Source organism: Mastomys coucha, unplaced genomic scaffold (assembly GCF_008632895.1).
Source record: "Mastomys coucha isolate ucsf_1 unplaced genomic scaffold, UCSF_Mcou_1 pScaffold20, whole genome shotgun sequence".
In the NCBI taxonomy this organism is placed as follows: Eukaryota; Metazoa; Chordata; class Mammalia; order Rodentia; family Muridae; genus Mastomys; species Mastomys coucha.
This window is the reverse complement of record NW_022196903.1, coordinates 47628014-47653068: the sequence shown is the minus strand read 5'-3', so window position 1 is coordinate 47653068 and position 25055 is coordinate 47628014. Positions and strand designations below refer to the sequence as shown.

Sequence of the window (25055 nt, the reverse complement as noted above, 5' to 3'; positions counted from 1 at the left end):
GAATTGTAGCCCTGTAATCCTCTGCTCTACTGTAATTTTGTACTGTTATTTGATGTTAATTATGATGCATAGGTATAAGAAGTTCATTGATAATATAGTTTACATTGTAGAATTCAATGAATGATGATTTATTACCACTCAACACTGGGTCTAATAGATGAGAAGATGCTGTATTTATAAACATGTCACAAGGACAAAGGAAATATGAAATAATTACTCAGTGCTATATACTTACCATGTTTAGAACATGACATCTTTTTTAGTAAATTGTGAAATTTTAAAGTTGATTAGCATGATATGTCAGGTTCTAAGACAAGCTATGAGTTGATGAAATATCCTTCCTAAAAATTAATTAATTTAGTTATTTTTTGTGGTGGTAAAGATCAAACCCAGGGACTTATACATGCTAGACCCCTGTTCCACCACTGAACAGCAACCCCAGCTCTTATTTTTGGATTATTGTTTTATCTGGGGACATGGGGACATGTCTTCTTTCTAAGTTACTCAGGCAGAGCTAGAACTCAAGACTTTGCAATTTTGCTTCTGGAGTAGCTAAAGTTAAAAGTGAGAACTGTCAGGCCCGGCTAATTAATTCATGTTTCCAAGACAGGATCTTACTAGGTAGTCTGGGATGGTTATAAGCTGCCATGTAGTTCAAGTAGGTCTTCATCTCATGATTTTCTTGCCTCTCTGTCCAAGGTGCTGGGATTACAAGCGTGCACAACCAGGCCCAGATTATTTTGAGACAGGATCTCTGCAAATTTCCCAGGCTGGTCTTGAATTCACCCTGTAGCCCAGGCAATCCTCCCGCCTCAGCCTCCTGAGAAGCTGGGATTGCAGGAGCAAGCCACAGGGCCTGGTAGAGTTCACAGTGCTGGAGAATTGAACCTAAGGCCTCAGCATTGCTAGGAAATAGTTCTGCTGCTGAGCTATAGTCCCCATCCAAAGTTTCATTTCTTGAATCCTCCCTTATCTGTACCATCCCTTTCCTTTCAGTTTCCTTCCTAGGCTCACTAACAGGTACCAGGAGGTCTTATCCAGGGAAACAAATGAAACTGACTCTTAGCAGTCATCTAGGAAGAACTAAATTCAACTGATAGATCGCAAAGACAAGCATGAAGCTGCATCATCAATGAGAAGGGTGGGTAGGTTCAGGATCACATGTGCTTCCCCTGCAGGAGAGTTTACTTTCTCTCCATATCTCCTACCAACTTGCATTCAATTCTTCTTTCTGTCCCATTTCATCTTCTTTAAAGATAAACCAGTCTAAAGATAGACCAGTGGATGCAGGTTGTAATCATAGCTACTTAGAAGCCAGAAGCAAGACGATGACAAATTCAGCCTTCCTGAGCTATGGAGTTACTTCAAGTCTAGCCTGAGCAATTTAATAAAATCTTTCTCAAAATAAAAGGTAAAAAGAAGGCCTGGAACATAGCTCAGTATCAGAGCAGTTGTCTAGCTGGCACAAGACTTAAATGTAATATCCCATACCAGAAAAAAGAAATTGAAAGCTGTGTGGCATGATACTTGATATATTAACCTGCCCCACCTCACCCCCTGCTATTTTCTCTATCCATAGCTTGCAACGTTCCAAACCTTTCCAACCTTTGCCCTTATAAAGCAGTATGCTTGATGGCTTGGGGATGGGACACAGAAGGTAACCTCTCTGGCTTCATTTTCCAAAATCTCAAAGCCCCAAATGAGAAAAAAATTTAAGCTAAATAGAAGATGGCTTGAAAAGGAAGCCAGAGACAAGAGGTTTCTAAGTAGAGAAGGAATGTGTGTTGTCACAGATTCTGATGATCTTTCTGAGGAGGCAGTGTGGGAAAAAAGTATGTCTAGGTGGATACTCACACAACCTGACTCACCGTCCTGAGTCTCCCCTGCTCCGTCAGAGTAATGAGTGATCCTTCAAAGTTTTGAACCCTGGAATTGGCTCTTGGAAACAAAAATTGAATTGTTGAAGTATGTTAAAAATGTATATTTATTTGTTTTTACTTATTCTTTATTTTTCTGAGACACAGTCACACTACCAGATTCTCTTTAAATTTGTGATCCTCCTAGCTCACCTCCTGAGTATGAAGATCACGTGCTTGCACTGCCACAAATGTACCCACATAACATGTGCATTTATTTAGAGGATTGATTGTTGATATATACATTTATACTGGTACATGCTCGTTAAAGTTTTCATTTTTCATGGTTTTTTTCATTTTTCATCTGCATAATGTATTTTTCATCTACCAGTATATCCAAAGGTCCTATGACAGATCATCACTGATCCTACTGTTGTGTGTGTGTTTTATTCACGCTTATCAGGGTTGGAAATTCCAGCAACAGCCATGTAGATCAGGCTGGTCTCAAACTCACAGACACCCTCCTGCCTCTACCTTCTAGTGCTGGGATTAAAGGTGTATGCCCACCATACTGGCTACATTTTCCTACTGTCCTCTGTCATACAGCTGTGCTGTAAGTCTCTCACCTCTCCCAGGGTCCTTGCACTCCTGTAAATACCCTTCTTGTTCAAAGTCTAGTCTTAAATCCCTTTAGCTCTAAACTATTGTCTATGATTATTATATTTAACTGTCAAATATGATAATATTTCATTATGGCACCCCTAATCTAAAAGTTCAAAATCTGAACTGTATAATCTGAAATCTAAAAGTTTTGAATGCCAGCATAATACCAAAAAAAAAAAAATGGAAAACATCATATCTGATCTAATGTGATGAGTTACAGCTAAAAATCAAGTGCAACAAAAACATTAAACAAAATTACCTACAAAGTGTTTATGAAGTAATAAATCTCAGGTCTGGGTCTCATCCACAAGTTATCTCATTGCATACATATAAATAGCCCAAAGTCAAACTAATTTCAAAATCTGACAGTCTTCTGGTCCCAACTGTTTTGGATACAGAGTATTTTATCTGTGCTAACTAACAGATCTGTATATCTGCCCAGGCTGCCCTCCCAACAATACTACAATATAAGCATCACCCTGTAGATGCCACACAGATGTCTTACACCCCGTTTTTTATTATTATACAGGGATTAGCTATGTAGTCCAAATTGGCCTTGGTCTCTCAATTCTCCTGTCTTAGCTGTATTGGGTGTATAGGCATGAGTCACCTATGCCTGGCTTAAAATCCATCACCTTTTTTATTGTTGTAATTATATCTTGTTTTGTAGTCTTTTTGTTTTAGGGGGAGGTCCTTTGCTTGTGTTTGCTTTGGTTTACTGAGTCAGAATCTCACTATATAGCCCAAGTTGGTCACAAACTTGCAATCTTCCTGCCTCAGTCTGCATCAAATATTGGAATTATAAACGTGTGCCATCACATGCAGCTTCAAAATATATCCTTAGTTTTGCTTTGTTACTGGGTCTTGAACCTAGCGCCTCATGTATGCTAGGCAAGTACTCTATTCCTGAGCTATAAATCCAGCCTCATACAATTCCCTTTATCTATATTCACTTTCTACACCGACTGGGGTCTTAGCTGGAAACAAGGCACTCTCAAGAAGTCACTGATGAAAGTTTAGTGAGTAAACAATTCAAGAAATCTCCTAAGCTTCTCTAACAACACTGAACAGGTAACGGGAAGTCTAAAGGAACAAGGCAATGAACTTATGACACACATGTGATAGAAGCTGTGACCATAATGATGACTAATCTGTGTGGTCTCTTTCCATGATATCATGCTGATGCTACCGATGGGCTAAATTCAACCTGCAACCAGAAGCAACGTGATTAAGTCCTTCCTAGTCAGGTTCCTGGGGCAGAAAGCAGAGAATCAGGAATGGAGAAGGGTTGGAGGAGTGGGGATGGAGGTAAGAGACAGTAAAGAATGACCAGTCTATCACTTCAGTGATATGGCACCACTAAAGACTCAGTTTCCCTAGCCAAGAAGTTAGAAGTCTTTTTTACTGTACTGTGTCTGTAAACCACCAAGTCTGCAAGTGTTGCTCTCTCATGTTCTTCACATGTGTCCCTTCTTGACAGCTGTGTAGCACAGGCAGGCTGTGAAGTTTCAGTTCTCCTGCCTCAGCCTTCCAAATTACTAGAAGTAATTACAGGCTGCACCTCAGGCCTAGCAATCCTACTCATCTTAACAAATGGACACATTCCTGATCTAGTTTCTCAGCTTCTGGTTTCAAAACCACCCTTTACCATCTCTTCGCTCCTTCGTACTGCTCCTGAAGCTCTTTCTGAAAGACTAAGTGCTAGTCTCTGTGAAGTGAGGGCCACTCCTTTGCTCCAAATTTTTAATTTTAAAATTAACTATGAATTTCATATGCCAAAATTTCAATAAAAGCCAAGATATACTGAAGTGTGTTAAATAAAATGTGAAATGCTTCCAAAAAGTGATCATAACTAACAATTGCAAAATTATTTTCTAGCTAGATTTTTTTTTTAAAGAAAAAATTATCTTGAAATAAATTATAGACTTCCAGAAGGCAGGGGAAAAATGTTACAGAGAGTCCCAGTGTTGTGAGTTGTGTCTCGCCAAGAGATGTGCTCCAGTTCTAATCCAAAGTGCCTATTAATGTGACCTCATGTGGACATAAAGTCCTTTCCGATCTATTGGGTCGAGATGAGCTAGATATACTAGATTAAGCCGAATGCCAAACCAATGACTTATGTTCTCATAAAAAGAAGAAACTTTGACCAAAGACACATGAAAGATGAACCATGTTACCACAGAGAGAGAAGTTATAGCATATCTACAAATTCAGGAGCAGCAAGCGTTGTTTGGTAACCATTAGCAGTGAGAAAAGGGGAAGGAGAGGCTCCTTTAGATCAGCTTTAAGAACATTACTCATTCCTCCGAGGCAGCATCTTGACCTTGGACTTCTGGGCTGTGAAGTTCGAAGCCCCAGAATCGTGAGAGAGATTTCTGTTGTTCTATCATTTTGTCTGTGGTAGTTTAGCAACCCTACAAATCCTGTTTCAGGAGCTTCCTCCAATGGGAACATCTTCTGATACTATGCCACAGTCCCAAAAAAGAAATTGCTACTAGTATAGCATTGTCAGCTAGTGAACAAGCTTGATCAGATTATCCCAGATTGTGTTTACACACACACACACACACACACACACATACACACACACACACACACACACATCAGAGAGAAGGATATATTTCCATTTTTTGTAAATAAATGCCAGGAAAGCCATGTATCTCCAAGCTGTGTCCTCAGCCCTTCGATGCTTATAAAATCCCTTACTTCTCGGTTCACATAAAATTAACTATCAATAACATTTGCAATGGGCAAAAGGCTTTTTTATAAGGCATGCCCTCTAATTAAGAAAAATACAAACAAATGGGAAAATGGGTTAAAAATAGAAATAGCCAATTCATAGAAGGAAGAGTGTGAATGACCACTAAGTACATGAGTAGACTGTGAATGACCACTAAGTTTATGAGTAGAGTGTGAATGACCACTAAGTCATGAGTAGAGTGTGAATGACCACTAAGTCATGAGTAGAGTGTGAATGACCACTAAGTTTATGAGTAGAGTGTGAATGACCACTAAGTCATGAGTAGAGTGTGAATGACCACTAAGTCATGAGTAGAGTGTGAATGACCACTAAGTCATGAGTAGAGTGTGAATGACCACTAAGTCATGAGTAGAGTGTGAATGACCACTAAGTCATGAGTAGAGTGTGAATGACCACTAAGTCATGAGTAGAGTGTGAATGACCACTAAGTACATGAGTAGCTGCTGAGCTACACTAGTACTCAGTGAAGTACACATTGTAATTACTACAAAATGTTCTTCCAGCCTAGGTATGATGGTCCAAGCTTATAATCCTAGTTTTCTAGAGGCAGAGGCAGGAGGATCACAAGTTTGATTTTGGTCTGGTCTATATAGTGAGTTCTAGGCCATCCAAAGCTGTATTAGAAGACCTTGAGTAAATAAACATATTCCCAATTGATATAATCTTTCAAATGAATACACCAGGCAGAAATACTTATACTCAGTGAGATGGGCTGTAAATTAACACATTTTTCAAAAGACAATTTAGAAATATACATGATATCTAAGATGTACCATTTGATCTAAAAATTGCACTTTTAGGACTCTTGAGAATACTTTAAACATGCAAAAAATAATGCTCAAGAGGCTGTATTGTTTTTAATATGTAATAACATTTTAATAATAAAAAATCAGATAAGCAAATGTTGTTCCATAAAAGAATGGTTATGGGCCTGGAAAGATGGCTCAGCAGTTAAGAGCACTTACTGCTCTTACAAAGGACCTGGATTCAGTCCTTAGCACCCACATGGTAGCTCACCACCATTTATAATTCCATTTATATAAGATCTGACATATTATTATGGCCTCCAAGTACACCAGGCATGTGGTTAATATATGTACATGAAAGAAAAACATTCATACATATAAGATAAATTTAAAAATGTTTAAAGAGAATGGCTGAGCTGTAACATGCCCTCATGTTACAGCATGAGAAGAGTAAAGCTGAGAATCGCACTGCTGAGTGATTAAACAAAACCATGGGACAGTGCACATTAGAGAGGCCAGTTTAGGGAAGGTAGGTATTACCTGGCTGGCTATCTAAGACCTGGGGATGGTTTGGATAGTTTAAATAGTTACTTAACCTTTGGAACTTCAGTTCCCCCATAGCAAATGAGAAGATTAACATTAGTGGCTATCTCAAAGGCTTATGTTCACATTAAATGAGTTGATACATATAATTATATTTTAAAATGGTATCTGGCACTTAGCTATTTTTAGTTAATGTTAACTACTTCCATTGTTATTGCTTTAGTATAAAATCTATATATCACTTCCATATCTATTTATATCTGTCTGTCTATACACACACACACCCCCACACACAAAACACACATGTACTTTTGCTGGAGAGAGAGGCACACACGGTATCAATAGAGGCAGGAAGACTAAAAGTTTGAGGCTAGCCTGAGCTCCTGAGACCCTGTCCAAAAAAGAAAAGCCAATATTTGTATATATGTGTGTGTTCATATGTGTAGGTTCATATATGTACATGTATGCACATGAGTATGGGTGCCAGTGGTCAGGAGCTCTCCACCATGTTTACTGGGACAGGGTGTTTTGCTAGAGCCTGGGGATCAATCACCCTTTAAGCTATGATAGATGTCCAGTGTGTCCCAGGGGTCTTCCAGTCTCTGCTTCTTTTGCACTAGGATTACAAGCACATGCCCCCATGTCTGTTTTTAGAGGGGTGCTGGAGCTCAAATTCAGGTCCTCAAGCTTGTGTGGCAAGCACTTTACCAATAAAACGGTCTTCCAGTCCTCTGTATAAACTTAGCCCGTTGGCAGCTGATACTGGGCCTCAATGGGAGACACAGCAGCATCAGTTGGGTCAGCAGAACCTGCTGTGTGGTCACTAGGGACAAAGTGACTAGTTCTTCATGAGCCACGCCTAGCAGTATGAATTTCAAGTCCCTAAGGTTTGTGAGTTACCCATTTCCTGTCTTTTTTTTTTCTTCTCAAGACAGGGCTTCTCTGTGTAGCCCTGACTATCTAGGAACTTGCTCTACAGACTGGGCTGGCCTGGAACTCAGAGATCCACATACTTCTGCCTTCCTCCCAAATGTTGGAATTATAGATGTGTGTGCCACTGTCTGGCAACACTTACTGTCTTTTTAATAAAGATTTTTCCCTAATTATCTGGAGTTGATTATGAACAATTTCAAACATGAAGAAAAGCAGAATAATAATTGTACAGTGAGAATCTGCATACTGTACACTCAGACTCAATAATCATTTTTTTTGTGTGTGTTCATACGGTTTGTTTATATTTGGTTGATTCAGTCTCAGTTTTCAGATGGAATTTTGATATGCAGCTCATGAGGCTTAAACTCAGTCCTTCTCCCTCAGGATCCCTGGTGCAGGATCACAGAAGTGCACCGAGCACAGCTAGTAGTGTTTTCATATCCTTGCTTTGTCTTTACAGATGCCTAGATATTTCTTCCTGAACGTTTGAAGGGTAGCTGTCAGATTGGTGATTTGTTTTGTTTTGTACTGGCTGGAAACAAATGTAGTTTTTTACAGAACAGAATATGTGAGAAGTAGGCCTTCTTTTATGGCCCAGCTTCTACCCACAGATCAAGAAGAAACAGAAACTAACAGCTGTTAGTTAGACTAACAGGATGTGCTAGCACACACACTCACACATACATGCATACACACGTGGGGCAGGGATGCGGGTAGTGGGAGGGAAAGGGAGGAAGGGGGTAGTGCTTGTAATGGTTTCATTAGAAACTATTTTTTAATTTGCAAGAAAATTACCATCGTAGCCTGAATCAATTATTGACACTAGCTAATTTAGAGAAAGTAAAATGGAGAGATAGCAATTACCTAATTTTCATGATGAAAACATTTAATTGGCAGCATAAAGCAAAACCCAGACTGTCAAAATAATCAAGTTATTAATATTAATAATATCTTCAAGATGATTTTCAAAGTCTTCCTTTTCCTTGTGAAGAGAGTAAGCATAGATTTTTATGGTCTAAAACTTACTTAAAATAAAAAAATTCCTTTTCAAAGCTCTTTTAGTATTCTTCAAAGCAGTCTTCCTCCTTAGAGTCCAGCACAAGTACTGTGTTTTGCACGCAGCTTAAGATCAGAGGCTGGTAATATTTCTCATTAAGGAAAAGGCCTCTCTGTATGTTTTCGATGTTCATTTCTGACACTTAATTAGAATTAATGAACTTAGCCATTTACAGATGGCAAGGGCTGCCAGGACTTCAGAAACCATAGACCACAAAGATTGATGAGATTTGTGACTTTACTCACAGAAGGCCAAGTAAGATCAGACACTTTAATTCTACATGTGTAGCTGAGCACATGTGTCTCCACATCTGTGTAGAAGCCTAAGTGAGCCTAAGGTGTGATCATTGGCAGCTTTGTGCTGTACAAGGAGCATACAGAAAATTGTTTGTAAAAGAATGCATTAGAATCCCCAGTATGTCTTGGTGGGATGACTATGTTGTCAAACAATAATGCAATGTTTAAATACAAATAAAGTATGCTTTTCCTGAGTGGTGTCCACTCTCTGTGTGTAATTACTGGGTATATATTGGGTAGTCCCAACTTTGAACGAGTGTTTTCATCTCTCACTTAGGGAACCAGCTCTCCTCTTGGCACCCATGATGCAATAAACAACAGCCTCCAGATGTCAAAGTGTTCTCCTGCCAGACAGTTCTGTGGATGGCAGACATGAAACCTTCACACACAGCTCTGTCCCGAGCTAGATAACTCACTTTCTCTCCCTAGTTTGACACATACAAAAGAAACCACATGATTTGTATTTGACTTTAGAAATAGTATAATAATAAAAAGCACAGGCAACTTGAAAAGAACTAAAACATTATCAATTTCTTTCATCTACCTATTTTAGACTTCTACTAGTCTAACTTGTCTTCAGAAGTAGCTGCCATTTAAAATTTTTGGTTTTATGTTTCTGTTTCTCCCCTCACCTCCATCCTTTCTCCCCCATCTCTTCCCCCTTCCCCACACATTAGGGATGCAAGCTAGGACCTTGTGCATGCTAAGTAAAGACTCTGCTACTGAACTACCCAGCTCTTTTTTTGTTTTGTTTTTGTTTTTGTTTTTTCGAGACAGGATTTCTCTGTGTAGCCCTGGCTGTCCTGGAACTCACTCTGTAGACTCAGCTGTTCTCAAACTCAGAAATCTGCCTGCCTCTGCCTCCCAAGTGCTGGGACTAAAGGCGTGCACTACCACTGCTCGGCTACCCAGCTCTTAATAGATTTTCTTTTAGATCAAGTCTCCCTCTGTAGCCCAGGCTACTCTTGAATTGAAGTTCCTCCTGCCTCTGGCTGTGTGTTAGGATTATAGGCAGGGACCATTAAGTCTAGCATCTAAGCTTTTTTAAAAGTAATTTTAACATGTAGGTATATCTAGTTAAACTTTGTATTGTATAATTTCCATTGTTCCACGCTTTATAAAAGTTATATCATATTTAATGTAGTTTTCTGTATCTCCTTTTTTTTTTCAACCAACAGAATCTTACCAAGGTTCATCTGTGTCATTGTTTACAGCCTCAGATCACACATCCACTCCACTGCTGTATCAGTGCATGATGACAGGACAGTTTGTGAATACATTCTTCAGTGTCTGGCTACACTGGAGCTACCCATAGGTTTATGTAAAAAGTAAATTTTATTGACCAGATATAATTGTCTGCTTACTGCTAAATAAACTCATCCTTTCTAGCTCTTTCTGAGTTCTGGCTGGCTGCTTTAACTCAGCTGTCCTGGCTCAAATGCCTCTCCATGATGACTGATTCAAATTGGGTTCTCTCTGCTTCTGACTGAATTGCTCTGCTTGAAAAAACTGTTTCTGAGCTCCAAGAACTGAACTGTACAAACTCAGCTGAACTCAACTGTATTCAGTGGAACTGTGCAAACTCAACTGAATTCCACTGCATTGCCTGAACTCAACTGAACCTCACTCAGTGAACTGCCCTCCCCTCCTGACTTTGCACCCACCCTTTCCTGTGCAGTTCTCTTAAGGAGCCTCTCTTTCCCCTGCTGTTCTCCTGAGTGTTGGGTGGATCCTATCTCTGACTCATCAGATTTGTCACTTTGCCCCTCAATTAGACTTCACTTTCAAACATGGCTGCTTCCTTCTATAATTTAAACTTACCTACCTTGTTTGGGATTAAAGGTATGCTAAGGGAATGCTTGCATTCCAGCCAGAGGGTTTAAAGATTCCAGCCAAATCTCACAGACCTAAAAGGTCTTTTGGTGTGATCCCTTGCTAAAGCATCCATGTTGCTTGATTAAAATTCCTCTACAGGTTTGGGGTTTATTGTTTTGGTTTTGCCTTTATGGATGGTGCCATTGTAAAAAATGCATGGAGAACAGGGCCAGATTTCTCAAGGGTAAAGTCTAGGAATAAAATAATAGAATTTTAGAATCCTCAGCAAGTCAGGGTCACAAGGCAATGCCAATTATTCTAAAATGATTACCAGGTTGCTCTTTACTGCCTTTCCTCCAGTCAGCAGCCCACGCCATAGTGTTTTAGCTGGTACAAGGTCTACCTCGACAGGGATGGCACTATGTCAGGACTGGCAGGAAGGCTTCCCAGTTTCTTGATGCAAAATGCGAATTTGAGTTCCTTTGGAAAAGGAATCTTGGGCAGATCATCTGGACTGTCCTCTACAGAAGAAAGCGTTAAAAAGGGCAGTCAGAAGAAATTGAAAAGAACCTGACACACAGCCAAATGCCAGCAGGTTATCACTGGAGCCGCTCTCACTGATACAAAGACCAAGAGGAATGAGAAACTGAAAGTTAGGCAAACTTAGTGAGAGCATGCTATCAGGACTGCCAAGGACACACACACACACACACACACACACACACACACACACAAACAAACAAAACAAGAAAAAACAAACAAACAAGGCATCAAAGGAGACAGATAGCAATGGCTACTGCCAAGGTCCTGACAGAGGCAGCACCTACACAAAGACTATTAAGCCTGAAGCTTAATAGTCAGTGGAAAATGCTGAGTTGGAAGGTCAGAGTTTTAAATAAAGATCCATCTGTAACTCTTAAAAACAACAACAACAGTGATTGCCAAATTTACAGTAACACCAGCAGCTTGTAAGAGTTCCCGCTGATCCATCTTACCACCAGCACCTGAAATTATCAGACCTAATTATCCTAATGCAGGGGGTGAGAAAAGTGAGATCATTTGGAATTACTCCTTGGCTGTCTCATCATGTCCAACCATGATGACATTCCAATCCATCTCAGAGCTGTGGACCAGAAGGAGTTGGAGAAGGTAGAAAGGAGTGGACAGTTTCTCACTGAGTCATTGAGAATTGTGCCATCTGTACAGCTATTCCTAAGACTCTCAAGGCTGTATGACATGCACATTCATTCCTTTTAACAAGATGGCTAGTTGCTTCTATGTGCCAGCCACTTTCCTAGACCCAGGAGTATCAGAGAAAGTGAAATAAGAAAAGTCCTGTCATTCACTGATGAATGGGGAAACAGGCAATAACCAATGACTATGTGAGCGAAGCATGGTGGCACATATGTGTAATTCTAGCACACAGGAAATTCAGGCAAGAGGATCAGAAGATCAAGGGCAGCTTGAGCTACATAATGGTTTCCAAGCCAGCTTGTAGTACAAAGAAAGAACCTCTCAGAACAAAATGCTGAGAATCGAAAACAAACAAACAAACAAACAACCTTATGTGTACTATAATGAAGGTGAAAAACAGTTTGAAGCCTAGACAAATCAGGTTGAAATTCATTTTCAAACCATACCACACACTTGATCTCTCTGAACTGTCACCACTCTAGAGGAGGTGGAACCTGGGAGAATGGAACTGATAAATGAGGCAGACTAAAGTCTTATTCAATAGCAGCCAACTTTATTCAGAGCATCAATTTATACTGTGAGAGTTAAGAAAGGTCACATGAGTAAAGCTATCATGAGTTCAAGCTGTACACAATCACAGAGACAAAGCTGCATGGACAAAATTCTTTTTTTGCAAAGAGGGATATAAAGGATAATTTAAACATCTAATTGAATAACAACAGCAAGCAATAATGAGTAATTAGAAACTCCAGTCCTCTACACCTAGGAGGAACACAAAAACACTTTCTAAGAACAATTCAGTGTTTCAAAGAAACTGAGGTCACAGACTCTTTGTTTTGTTAGAGTGTTCTCAGAATTCTTCCCACACAACTCAGTTCCTGGACCATGCTCTAACATGAGCCTGTCTCCTGTTTTACCAGGAAGTATCCTGCGAGTATACAAAGATTGGTATTCTTTACTATCAGTGCACTTTAAGAAGCATCTTGGGATGAGCACTCAAGGATTTCAAGGGTGCAGCAATTATCATCTCTTCCATTGTTTTTCCTGGAGCTGGACCCACAAGGACAACATTCCCAATAGACATGGAAGCCTGTACCCTCAAGCATAGATCTGTGCATTGAACCTGCTTGCCTTCTCCTTAGTTGAACAAATATCTATTTTTTTTAAGATTTATTTATTAGTTATATGTAAGTACACTGTAGCTGTCTTCAGGCACTTTTTCTTCTTGCTCTGGCTCCACTCACTCGCTGTAGCTGTCTTCAGACACACCAGAAGAGGGCATCAGATCTCATTATGGATGGTCGTGAGCCACCACATGGTTGCTGGAATTTGAACTCATGACCTTTGGAAGAGCAGTCGGCACTCTTAACCACTGAGCCATCTCTCCAGCCCCATGAACAAGTATCTTGAGTCTGATTCTGCCTTTGTTTTTCTTCACGGGGTCATAAGCCTTGTTGTTAGCTCTGCTCTTCTTAACCCACTATCATCCTTACTATTTTCCTGACATCACAAATGACAGTATACTAGCACTTACTGTAGCAGGGTGTGGTAGTGCATCCTGAAACCTCAAAAGCTCCAGGTAAGCCTGGGCCATACAGCAAGATCCTGCCTCAAAAAAAGCAAGGGTTGAGGTATAGGGTGGCTGAGTGTTTGTCAAGCATGTGCAAGCCCCTGGACTGCATCTCCAGCACTACAAACAAGCAAACCCATAAATAGTTCCTTGTTGGTTTTGTCAACTTGATGAAAACCTAGACATATCTGGGAAGAGGGAATCTTAATTGTGAAAATGTCTCAGTCGGATTAACCTGTAGGCAAGTCTACAGAACATTTTCTTAATTAATGATTAATGTGGATGAGCCCAGGGCATTGCAGGTGGCACCAGCACTTGATAGGAGATAATCCGTTGTATAAGAAAACAGGCTGAGCAAGCCACGCAGAGCCAGCTAGTTACCAGTGTTTTTCCATGGCCTTCTACTTCAGTTCCTGCTTCCAGGTTCCTTCCTTAAGTTACTGCCCTGATTTCCCACAGTGATTGACTGTAATCTGAATGTAAGCTGAAATAAATTAAACCCTTTCAGACCTAAGTTGCCTTTGGTCATGGCATTTTATCACAAAAATAAAAACCCTAACTAAAACACCAGCCAACTGGCAAAAAAACAGTATTTTTTGAATCAAGGGCTTGCTATGTAGCCCAAGTCAGCCTTGAGCTCATAATCCTCTCATGAGTTCTAATATTCTGAATATTAGAATTGCAGGCATGAGCCAGCATGCAATATTTATTTTATGTATGTGGGGACCTAACTGTGTGTGCATGTACCACATATGTGCAGTAGTCTGTGAAAGTCATATGAGGTATGAGGTCCCCTGGATCTGGAGTTGTAGATGGTTGTAAGCTGCCACGTGGGTGCTGGGAACCAAGCCTGGTCCTCTGGAAAAGCAACAAATGTTCTCAACCACTGAGCCATCTCTTCATCCCATGTACATCTTCTGTTTGTTTGCTTTTTAAGCCTAGACCTCACAAAGGATTTCAGGTGTGTACCGTCATCCCTGACCTATGTGTCTTGAGTACTGTTTGTTATTCTTCCTACTAGCACCATATTTTGAATCACTGATGGCTGAATCTGTGAAAGCAGAACCTGGGGACACTGAAGACTATCTGTATGCTACTCCAAGAAAACTGAACCCTAGTGAATATTGAATGATTTAATTTTAAAAGTGCTTTATTATTTTATGTGTATAGGCATTTTGCTTGCTTGCATATCTGTGGTCTGGTGTCTGCCCAATCCAGAAGAGGGCATTGGAAGCCCTAGAACTGGAGGTACATATGGTTGTGAGCTGCCATGTGGGTGTTGGGAACTGAACCAGGTCTTCTTGAAGAGTAAGCATTACCCTTAATTGATGAGCCACCACCACCCCTTATTTCTTTTTCTCTTTCTTTTTTTTCTTTCTTCCTTCCTTCCTTTTTTTCCTTTTGGTATTTTGAGACAGGGTTTCACTTTGTAGCCCTAGCTGTCCTGGAGTGGCCCCCCTCACCCCTCCTCTTTAGGATTTATTTTTATCCATATTTGTGCCACTTGTATGTGTGTGCCTGGAGAAGCCAGAAGAGGATGCCCTGGCATCTGTGAGCTTCTATGTAGGAGCTAAGAATCAAGTCCTTACCCTCTGGAAGAGAAAGAAGCACTCTTAACCTCTAAGCCATTTCTCCAGTCCCAATTTAAAGATATTGCAATCACTTTTAAAGTCGGATAATGTAGTAGCAGATCACAGAAATGTGTTCTGATATTTAGAAATGTACACTGAATGTCTTTGAAAGGAATTACATGGTATCATGCATGAAACTGTAGAAGAATACCATTTTAAAAAGTAAGAAATTATATAATGTCTTGGTTTGCTTTAAGGTAATCTAGTGGTGGAGAGAAAGCTGGTAAATGAGTTTACATGTATAGCCACAGAGAAAGAGAAAGCTATATGGGACTTGTGGTATGATACATTTTAATACAGTCTATAAGTCAAATGCCAACACCTTGCATAAAGTAGCTAGCTGCAATTCCAGTTGTGTCTGAAAGACTGAAAAATGAATTTTCAGATTACTACACAGACAATACTATCATGAAAGTGTCCTAGAAATGCTTCTATTTCAGAATCAGCTCTTTTCAAAGCCATTGTCTAGGGCATATGATTGTCTAAGCCTTTGAAACATAAATGATCTATCCACAGAGAAACACTGGCTGCTCATCTTCAGGACCTAACAACCATTCCATACTTTGAAAAACATAATTATGGACTGCTTCTGTGATATTTATTGTGAACTTACTCCGGTCTCTTACAGCCAAAGATTAAGTCTTTGGGAACCAGCTGGGCAAAATCCCAGAAGACTTGAGCATGCCTCTGCTCATATAATTAAGGAAACCAGAGTCCTAACTTCCCTGGTGAAATTAAAGTCTCAAAGGGCTAGTACCCTTGAGCTCTTCCTCTTAGACTTCCTTGCTCTGTTCATCACAACATTGACTTCTGGATGTTCCTCAGAGACCAAGACTTCCTGATCTGTTCCTGAAGTTCCCCTCTGCTCTTTGGAATGGTTCATGGAAACAACTGATCCTGGAGGTCTTAAAACTGCAGATTCTACAAGGACTGCCTCGAAAGCAGGGATTAAACAGTACCAGTAACAATACCTGTTGTCTTTTATGAAGAAACAGATTTTAAAAATCTTGAATTTCTTTGAGAGAATTCCAAATTTGATATATTTTACTTCAAAAGAATACACACATTTATCCAAGATTCTGTGAGCAGTCACATTAGAAGCATTAAACACAGCACATATGTAGATTATGTGTGTAATACCAAAGACTCAGACGACCCTGTGACTCAAGATTCTCCGGCCTCAGTCTCCTGAATACTAGTATTACAGGCGTGTGATATCTTTCCTGTCTTCCAAAGATCCTTCTCACCTGAACTATACTCTTGGAATGTCACCCAATTGCTGTAATGATATCTGAAAGGAAAACAAAATTTTAATAAGAGAAGCTGTTCTGGCCCTATAGTTTGTACAGACAGTGGTTAATAAGCACTGGGAAATGTTTGTTTTAACATTTGCCTGCAGGGAGGTTTTCTCATTTGCTCTGAGACAAAACCAAAGAGACCCATGATTATGTTCCCACATCTTGTAAAGGCTGACCAGTGTGGACTCTGGCTCTTTTTTGCATATAAATTTTTTATAGAAAAGAGCCTTGGATTCTGGGAAACTCCACTCCCATGTAATAATGATTTCTTTGTTTTCAATAGTATCTGTGAGAAAGGAAGCATAGCATGATAGTAGTAAGGCTAAAGGTTCAATGGTGATGCTAACAGGAGATACACAGACACCAACCAAAAGGACAGAAATTCCAGCGGGCCATGGGCAAGGCCAGGAGCTCCCACAGGGTTTTCTGGCTCCTTCTAAACATCACTAAAATGCTAAAAATGAAATCATGTGTAGAAAAGCCTCTTTTTTTGACCCATAGTAATTTTAAAATTCTGAGCATGGGAGTAGTAATCAAGAAAAATGGAAGGACCCAAGGAGCAAATGCATGGGATAATGGCTGAGTGAGAATAACACATCATTATTGAAGTATAACATAGGTTTGTTCATTGAAATGATATGTCAATATTTAATTTACCATAAAATAGTCCACATATTCAAAGAAACATAAGGGAGGGACTGAGGATATAGCTCCAGGATAGAGTTCTTGCCTAGCATGCAATAGACCTCAAGTTAAGTTGCCAATAATGTTTAAAAAAATTAAAACAAAACCGCCTTGATACAGTTTGAGACAAGGGCAGTAGCTCAGTTAGTAAGATGCTTGCCTTCATGAAGAATTCTTAAATTCAATTCCCAGCACGACATAAAGCAAGTCACAGTGGCATGAAGTCTAGAATGCCGTCATTCAGGAGTAGAGACAAGAGGATCAATACAGACAAGGTCCTGCAGTTCTATATCACTCTATGTTATTCTGAATAACTTATCATCCCTTCTGTTCCTTGGGGATTGTGTTTGTACCAACCCTGTAGAAGTTATAAACATTCTCCTCCAATTCTAAAACCCTAGGGCAGGTTTTAAATTATGCTAAAAATATCTCTTACTGCTCTAATAAGTTAATATTAAAATATTTTAGCACAACATGCCACTTTCTACACTGTTATTTTAAATGGGTCAACTAATTGGTAGTAAAAATAAATAATAATTGTAAGCAATCTGAGGACTCAATGGATTAAATTTATAGTTTTTAATTCTACTTTTTTTTTTAAGGAAAGGAGAAAAAAAGCAACCATTCAAAAATAGAAGGAACCTGGCTGACCTGGACCTTGGCCAAAGCATGCTTGTAGTATGTATAATCACCTGACAGTAGCTGGAGTGAACCACTTCTGAGGGGCTAATGATTGAGGAGTGTACGCTGCTCCCTTCGAGGTGGGCAAAGTTCCCAATGAACTCAGACTTGTTCCTGACCTTCTCTGGTTATAATTTAGGTGTGTTTCAGAGTTGCGTGTAAAAGCCTATTAAGAGCTTTAGTAAATCTCTCTGCAATTATGGTCATCTAAGGCCTTGTCTCTTAGATACCAATGACTCTTGCCAAAGTGGCAGAGTGAACAATGGATGCACTTAGAAAGAACACTGTAGTAGGCTACCTCAGGAAAATATGAATGGATCAAATGAAGCCAAGTTTCTTTTGGAATGGGCTAGATCAATGGGGCATTGATGGGAACCAACAGTGAAGAAGGTCATAGGGGAATGACTTGGTATTTCAAACATAAGACAAAGATTTTTATATTCTTAATACAATCCTACAATAGTTTTTCTAGTCTAAACAACACTGAATTATTGTTTAATAATTGTTGCTTAATAATTAATAAAAACTGGCATTAATTTGTTCAAAACTCAGTACTAATTGGTATTTAGAGCCATCTCACATGGCTCTAAACTCATTTAGGTCACAATTTGACACTATAGATGCCACTGCAGAAACATAACTAAAAACTTCTGGTTGAAAGATGGGCAAAAGAGGATCTGTTCAAGGTAACCATCAGCTACATAGCAAGTTCAAGGCCAGCCTCTCTTATGTGAGACCTAACTCACCGAAACAAAACAGAAACAGGGGTGGGGCTGGAGAGACTCTCAAGCTAGCATGAAGACCTGAGTTCTTGATCCCCAGCATCCACACGAGGCAGCTGGGTGTTGGTGACGCATAGATCTCTGTGAGTTCAAGGGTAGTCTTGTCTACAGAGAGAGTTCCAGGACAGCCAGGGCTACACAGAGAAACCTGTCTCAAGGGAGAAAAACTGAGTGCAGTGATATATATCTGTAATCATATAGCTGGGGAAATGAAGACGGGAAGATCCCTGGGGATTGTATAGCCAAACTGGAAACTTCCAGGTTCAGGAAGAGATCCTCCCTTTAAAAAATAAGGAAGTAAGGTAGAAACCAGTTGAGGAAGACACCTAACACTGACTTTTGACCTCCACACATGAGCACATCTGCACACACATGCACACACACACACAAACACACACACTCATACACATACACAAAAGTTTTGTTCCTAATTCCCTTAGGGAATGTGATACTTTACAAATAGAGTTACTATTCTCACAACCTGCCGGTTCTATGGGTTTCAAATCAGAGACACTGGAACAATAATGGCTAACACTACTTAAACAGCTATTGTGGACTGAGGCTGCCAGTCATTTACCATCTCACTTCAGGCTCAAATAGAAATTAATTGAGACAAGCACATTCATATGCTTCTGCTGCTGCTTCAATATATCTCATTGAAGGCTGAGTAAAAATAGTTCCTGTCACCTCTAAATTATGGATAGAATCCCAAACTGAGAAAGATGCTTAAACAGAAGAAAACAGATCTTTGTACTTCCCAGTGTGAATTCCCCAGAAAACATTATGATGTGTGCTATTGAATGTGCTGAAAGCAAAGCTCAATTTTCTTCTTCACTCCTCCCACCACCAACCTACATGCAGAGGAATTCTGAATGAAGTGGCAGGATTATGAGTTTCTCGTCACGCCCTTATCTCCCTGCTTTTTCCTGTTCCAACTGAAACTAAACCCAATGAAGAGGCCATTAGTAAACTGGTTGCATACGACGGGTCTGTGAGGAAAAGAGGCTCATTACCCTGAAGTTGCTGATGTGTCTCCTGTGCCTGTTTGAGCAGGAGGGCAAGAGGTGGGAGCAGTGGCAGAAAGCAAGGCCAGAAAGTCAGGCGCCATCCTGACCTTTCACCCGAAGCCCAACTCTATGCCAAACACTAACACCAACCACAGCCCTAACCTCACTGGTAACCCAAATGGAAGAGTTCAGGCTCCACAAGACAGCACCATTTTATTTAGACTTAGTGGTTAAATCACAAACAAAAGATAGTTGTATGGCTTTGTTTTGTTTTTTCTTTTATGTGTAATTGGTCAGATTACTTTTGAGCAGACAGGGATATAAGAGGTCTTTTTTTTTTCCTTCTTTTTTTCTAACTAGGCAACAAGGAAGATAAACAGGCTTGGCCCATCAGGATGAAGGAAAAGGAGAAGAAAATTGGTAGTTTTTTTTTTAATGTTATAAAGTAGACATGATGGTACATACTTGGGCACAAGGCCCAGGCCAGACTAAGCCACACAGAGAGCACAAGGCTAGTGACAGATACATGGTAAAGCCATATCCCCACGCCAAAATAATTAAATTAGAACAAACAAAATTAGGCTAGCTTCTTTGAATCCAAAGAACCAAACAGTGGGAAAGTCCTGAATAGTCATCCCAAGAGAACCCATATGTGCTCCATCAGCCTGTTTCCTAGAAGGCACCTAGGGACAAGAGAGGGCAGTGTGTTTGTTTCTCTTCATTGTCTGTCCCCATGCACCAACGTATCTGTGAAATACAGAGCCCAGGACTGTGTGTGGTGTGCAGACTGCCCACAGAGGCATCTCTAACTTTGATCTCCATTGCTACCTCTGCCCTGCCTCCATCCCCACTTCATCCCATCCTCTCATTCTTGACAAAGAAATTATTATTCCCTTTTGGCTCAAGCATGCACAAACGAACACTGTTTTCCTCTGTACAGCAAGGCAAGTGGAAATTTCTATAAGAACTAGATTGAAAATGAAGAGGCATGCACAAAGAAAACATAGACATCTTAAACACAGTGGAGCCCATTGAGTATAGGTCTCCAACCCCACCATAGCTAAACACAAGACCCGCCTCTCTGAGGATCCTGTCCAGTGACTCTCTCAGATAATTCTGACTTTCTATCCATGTCTTAGTTTGTCTACATGTCTTCTTGGAGCATGGAAGGACATCCTGGCTATACAGCCAATGATATAAACAAAGAACGGCATACTTTTTTTTTTTAGCTTTGTAGTCCTTAATGACCTTATGACAGCTGTCTGACTTCTCTAAGCCATTTTTTCTTCATCTTTGAAGCATTTATTCATAGTTATAAAATACTCACATTTATCTGCAGATGGTGATCAATCAGACCATTTGCTATCTCTAATGCACTAAATGTGTGTAACCACCTCAAATTCATGTATTGAAATATTAACCCCAAGTTATAGTATAAGCAGATGGGGCTTTGGGGAGGTTACAAGAGTAGAGCCCTCGTGAATGGGACTAACAACTTTATAAAAGATGTAAAAGATACACTAGAGAGCTCTTTTTCATCCTCTTTCTTTAACTTCCTAAGAAGTTAGCTATCTGTATCATGAAAGAGCCCTCACCTGAACCTAACCATGCTAGCACTCTGATCTTGAACTTCCAGCCTTTATTCTACCTTCCTTTCTTCCTTCCTTCCTTCCTTCCTTCCTTCCTTCCTTCCTCCATTCCCTCCTTCCTTCTTTCCTATCTGTTCATCCATCCCTCTGTCTAGCATTCAGTCTATTATGCCTGGTTATAGCAATCAGAACTAAGCTATTATATCATTATTGTTACTGTTGTTGACTGTCATAGAGAAAGAAACTAGCTGGGAATACCCTGTGTTTTCTTCATACTTATGTATACATTTCCCATGCTCTTTTGTATTATTTCTACTCCCAGAGGCTGGTAAAAGTTCTTTCTGAAGTCTTGATTACCTACTATTTTGTCCAGTTGGTTTTACTAAGCCATATATTAGGTTCATACATAAATCATGTATGAAATTCATCAATCTGCTTGTAGAAGAAGGTTGGCTTTTTTACTTGACATTCTAGAGTGGTGTCTGGACCATGAGACCTCAACACCATGGCATACTATTAAGTTCTAGGACTAATTGAACATTTCGTCTCTGAAGGGCATCATCATTCCAAATTCCAGGTGGTGGACCTGTTCAAGATCAGCCATGTACCACACATACACAGATTCATATGTTCATGTCTAATACAAACAAACCTGTCTAGGAACCAGACAAATCCAGGGTCAAACGTTGCCTGATACTAAATGACTAACATCACTTAATGGTCCCAAGCTTCAGTTCATTCCTTGTGGAATGGGGATTGGACTATCTTTCTTCCCCTTGGAATCTGGGTGAAGGTTAAATGAGAAACAGAGTATCAATGAAGCACTTACTGCTGACTCACAACCACACGGGCACCATAAATAGCACATAGTTTCACAATAGCTGTACATGTATACAACCAAATTTGCACATATCCAAATGACTTTTTTCTAACTGAATTTCACTGGGTAGTCCAGGCTAAACTTTTTCAAGAATACTTTTGCCTTGGCCTCTAAAGTATGGTGATTACAGATGTGAGCCACCACATCTGGTTATTGTTCTATTATTAATTAGCAAATTATGTACATATTTATATACATGTATGTATATAAATATTAATAATATATTAAGTATATATACATATATATACTTAATTGGATACAATGTGGTGTTTTGAAGTTGGGGGAATATGCCATTGCTTCTTTTCTGGGGATTAAACCCAAGTTATTGCATGTAAGAGACAAACATTCTGCCAAGGAGCTACTTCCAAACCTTTAGTGTGATGCTTTGTTAGGCAAAAACTTACACACACAATCAAATGGACAGTTTATCTCAAAGAAAAAAGGCCTTCCTTTCAATAATCACTTGGCCATGTAGAACCTAACCAATAAATCAGTGTTTCTCAACCTTGACAAACATAAGAGTTATTCATTTACCTCTGAATCTTGATAAGTGTTCTGATCACATATGCTAGAACAAACAACACATTTATAGACCTGGGTATTGTTGATTTCCTAACTATAGCCCATCTTTATTGCCAACCCCAATCACATAATTGTACAGTGTTCTCCTGCACTTATTGTTCCTGGAAGCTTGTTGTTAAAGGAAAAGGTTTTGATCAACTGCTAAACTGCTTGCCTTTCACACATTTACCAGCTGGGGCTGTGTGTTCCATCTGCCCTTTCTTTGTTTCCATCCAAAGTCCCTCCTGTACCAAGGACCAGCCTTGCCTTGGTTCAGGTTCTGAGAGAAGAGGTGTCTAGGAGGAGAGAAAACAAACTACTCAGAGTCAAATCATGGGGTCAAGCTGACGGCCTATGTTCTGCTCAAAATGGTTCCCTAGTCAGGTCTCTGTAGATAGCTCTTGGCTTTATAGTCAGCTGAGACAGCTTTTCAAATTGTGTTCTTTTGTGTTCACTTCTGCTCTAGACAGCTTTTCCTTGCTATTCTGTACAACTCTCTGGTTGAGACAGCTCTCTCTGCTAGCAAAAATTCTAGAAGCTCTCTGGCTATCTCATGGGTTTTCTGACCAAAGTCAACTCATGGATTATCTGACTAAAATCAGAAATCCTGCTAGAAAAAATTCTTTGAAGAGCTGTGTTCTCTCTCTAGAGATCTCCAGCAGCTCAGCTCTCACCAGAAAAAATTTCTAAAAATGAACTGCTCCCACTCTTTGCTAGCTCATTTCATGCAGACCAAAATCCCAGGTGTTTTTTGTTTTTGTTTTTGTTTGTTTGGTTTTTTTTTTTTTACCTACTATTGAAAGACCCCTGGGGGAGACCCCCACTCAAATCTCGGGAGGACGTACACCCATGGAATCACGAGAGACCACATCTTGATGTAATTACAAGAGGTATATTTTAATTTCAGGACGCCCTGGTTCGGCACCACAGTTATCTCACGCAGGAGATAATGGAGCCGACCACGAGGCTTGAAAGTTAGGGGTTTTTATAGGAAAAAGGTCTGAGGGAACAAAGGGATCAGTGTGGTCATACATGATTGGCTAGTTCAAATATTAACTATTACGTGCAGAACAGAGTGGAAAATTCCTAAGGTTGGTGTTAATCTGAGTCAACAGAGCATCTGACCTTAAACCATATCTGAGAAGACCAGATGGTCCATTACTTAGTGTCTGCCAGGCACGTCTTTGCAGGCCTGGGCCTTGGACATGTCCTCGTTTGCCTAGACATGTTTTCCTCTATGTTTATAGTTTTATGTCTTCTTGACCTGCCAGCTCTTATGATATCTAACAACTTGTTTGCTCTTTCCCAGGCCTATGTGGCCAGTTTGTGATGGATTCTTAGGCCCATAACTTTTCTTCCTAGTCAGCACAGGTTTAAAGCTTTAATTTCTCCTTACACTATCAATTTGCTTATTTACTCCAGGTTCCCTTTTGACCATCCCACGAATCAGCATTGCATGACCTTAGCCTCTAGACTCTTAAGGAAAAGGACAGTAAATACATTTTTTTCTTCTTTTTCTTTTTTAACATTGCAAAAGACTTCAGAGATCTGTCTGCCTTTGTAAATCAGGCTGGGTGCTAGTCCTGAGAGTACCAATCCATCATACCTGGACCTAAATCAGCTCTGTCCCAGGCTGACCCCAATTCAGGAATCTGCCTGAACAAACAAACAAACAAACAAACTTAGCTGGATGGCTTCTTGTCTTTCCTAAATCTCTTATCTCCTTCCTAAGTACCTTTCTGATTGCTGGCTCCTAGGGCGGCTGCCTCTGTTCCTTTAGATCTGTGAAGCTCCTAATACATTTCATATTGCATCGCTATATTTTTGCATAATTGAGAAATTACATCTTTTCAAACTCATTGTTTTAGGGCTCTTTCCCACAGCCTTAAGGGCCATCCTGAAGGTCCCAGTATTCACCGCTTTGCTGAGACAGAGCCACACCTTTGCCTCCTGCACTCAGGATGCCTCTGATTACCATGGAGTCAATAACTTTAACAGGGAGGAATTCCTCTAGGAATGTGAAATTATACAAACAAGCTGCCCACAGCAGCTGACATTGTGGCTCACATCGGAGGCCTACCCTGCTGGCCCTGTCCCAGGGGCAGGAACCATGTCATTCTGTCCCTAGCAAGGCCATAGTGGACTCAGCACTCGTGCCAAGTATAGCCATTTCTGTTCTACAGTAGCAGCTAAAGTGTTTAAGTAAATGAATTCTGAGAAGAGTTCCTTCTAGGCAGAAAATGACTAAACGCCTTTTGTATTCATCTGGGAGGAACAGTGGGTGGTTCATGGATAGGAGATAGGTTATACTGCCCTTAAAATAAAATAGTGAGGGAGGCAGGTACAGCTAAATTGGAAATTTGGCTTTGTGTGGTGCTGGACCCTTCTATTAACCCTTCTGAGCCCCACTGAGGAATGGCATGATGATTAAACAAGACCATCAGGGAGAAGTGCCCTTATACCTGCTCTCTCTTCTCTCCTTCTCTTTCTCTTTCTCTCTCTCTCTCT

General features: G+C 40.1%; 1 long non-coding RNA gene across 1 annotated transcript in view; it reads left to right on the top strand.

The window, feature by feature from the left end:
- Positions 1 to 25055, top strand: part of LOC116098932 — a 41873-nt gene that overhangs the window by 4232 nt on the left and 12586 nt on the right. Inside the window, exons 2-3 of the long non-coding RNA XR_004122005.1 lie at positions 17650 to 17808; positions 19878 to 19937. This is a non-coding gene — a long non-coding RNA (uncharacterized LOC116098932). The remainder of the gene's footprint in view (positions 1 to 17649; positions 17809 to 19877; positions 19938 to 25055) is intronic.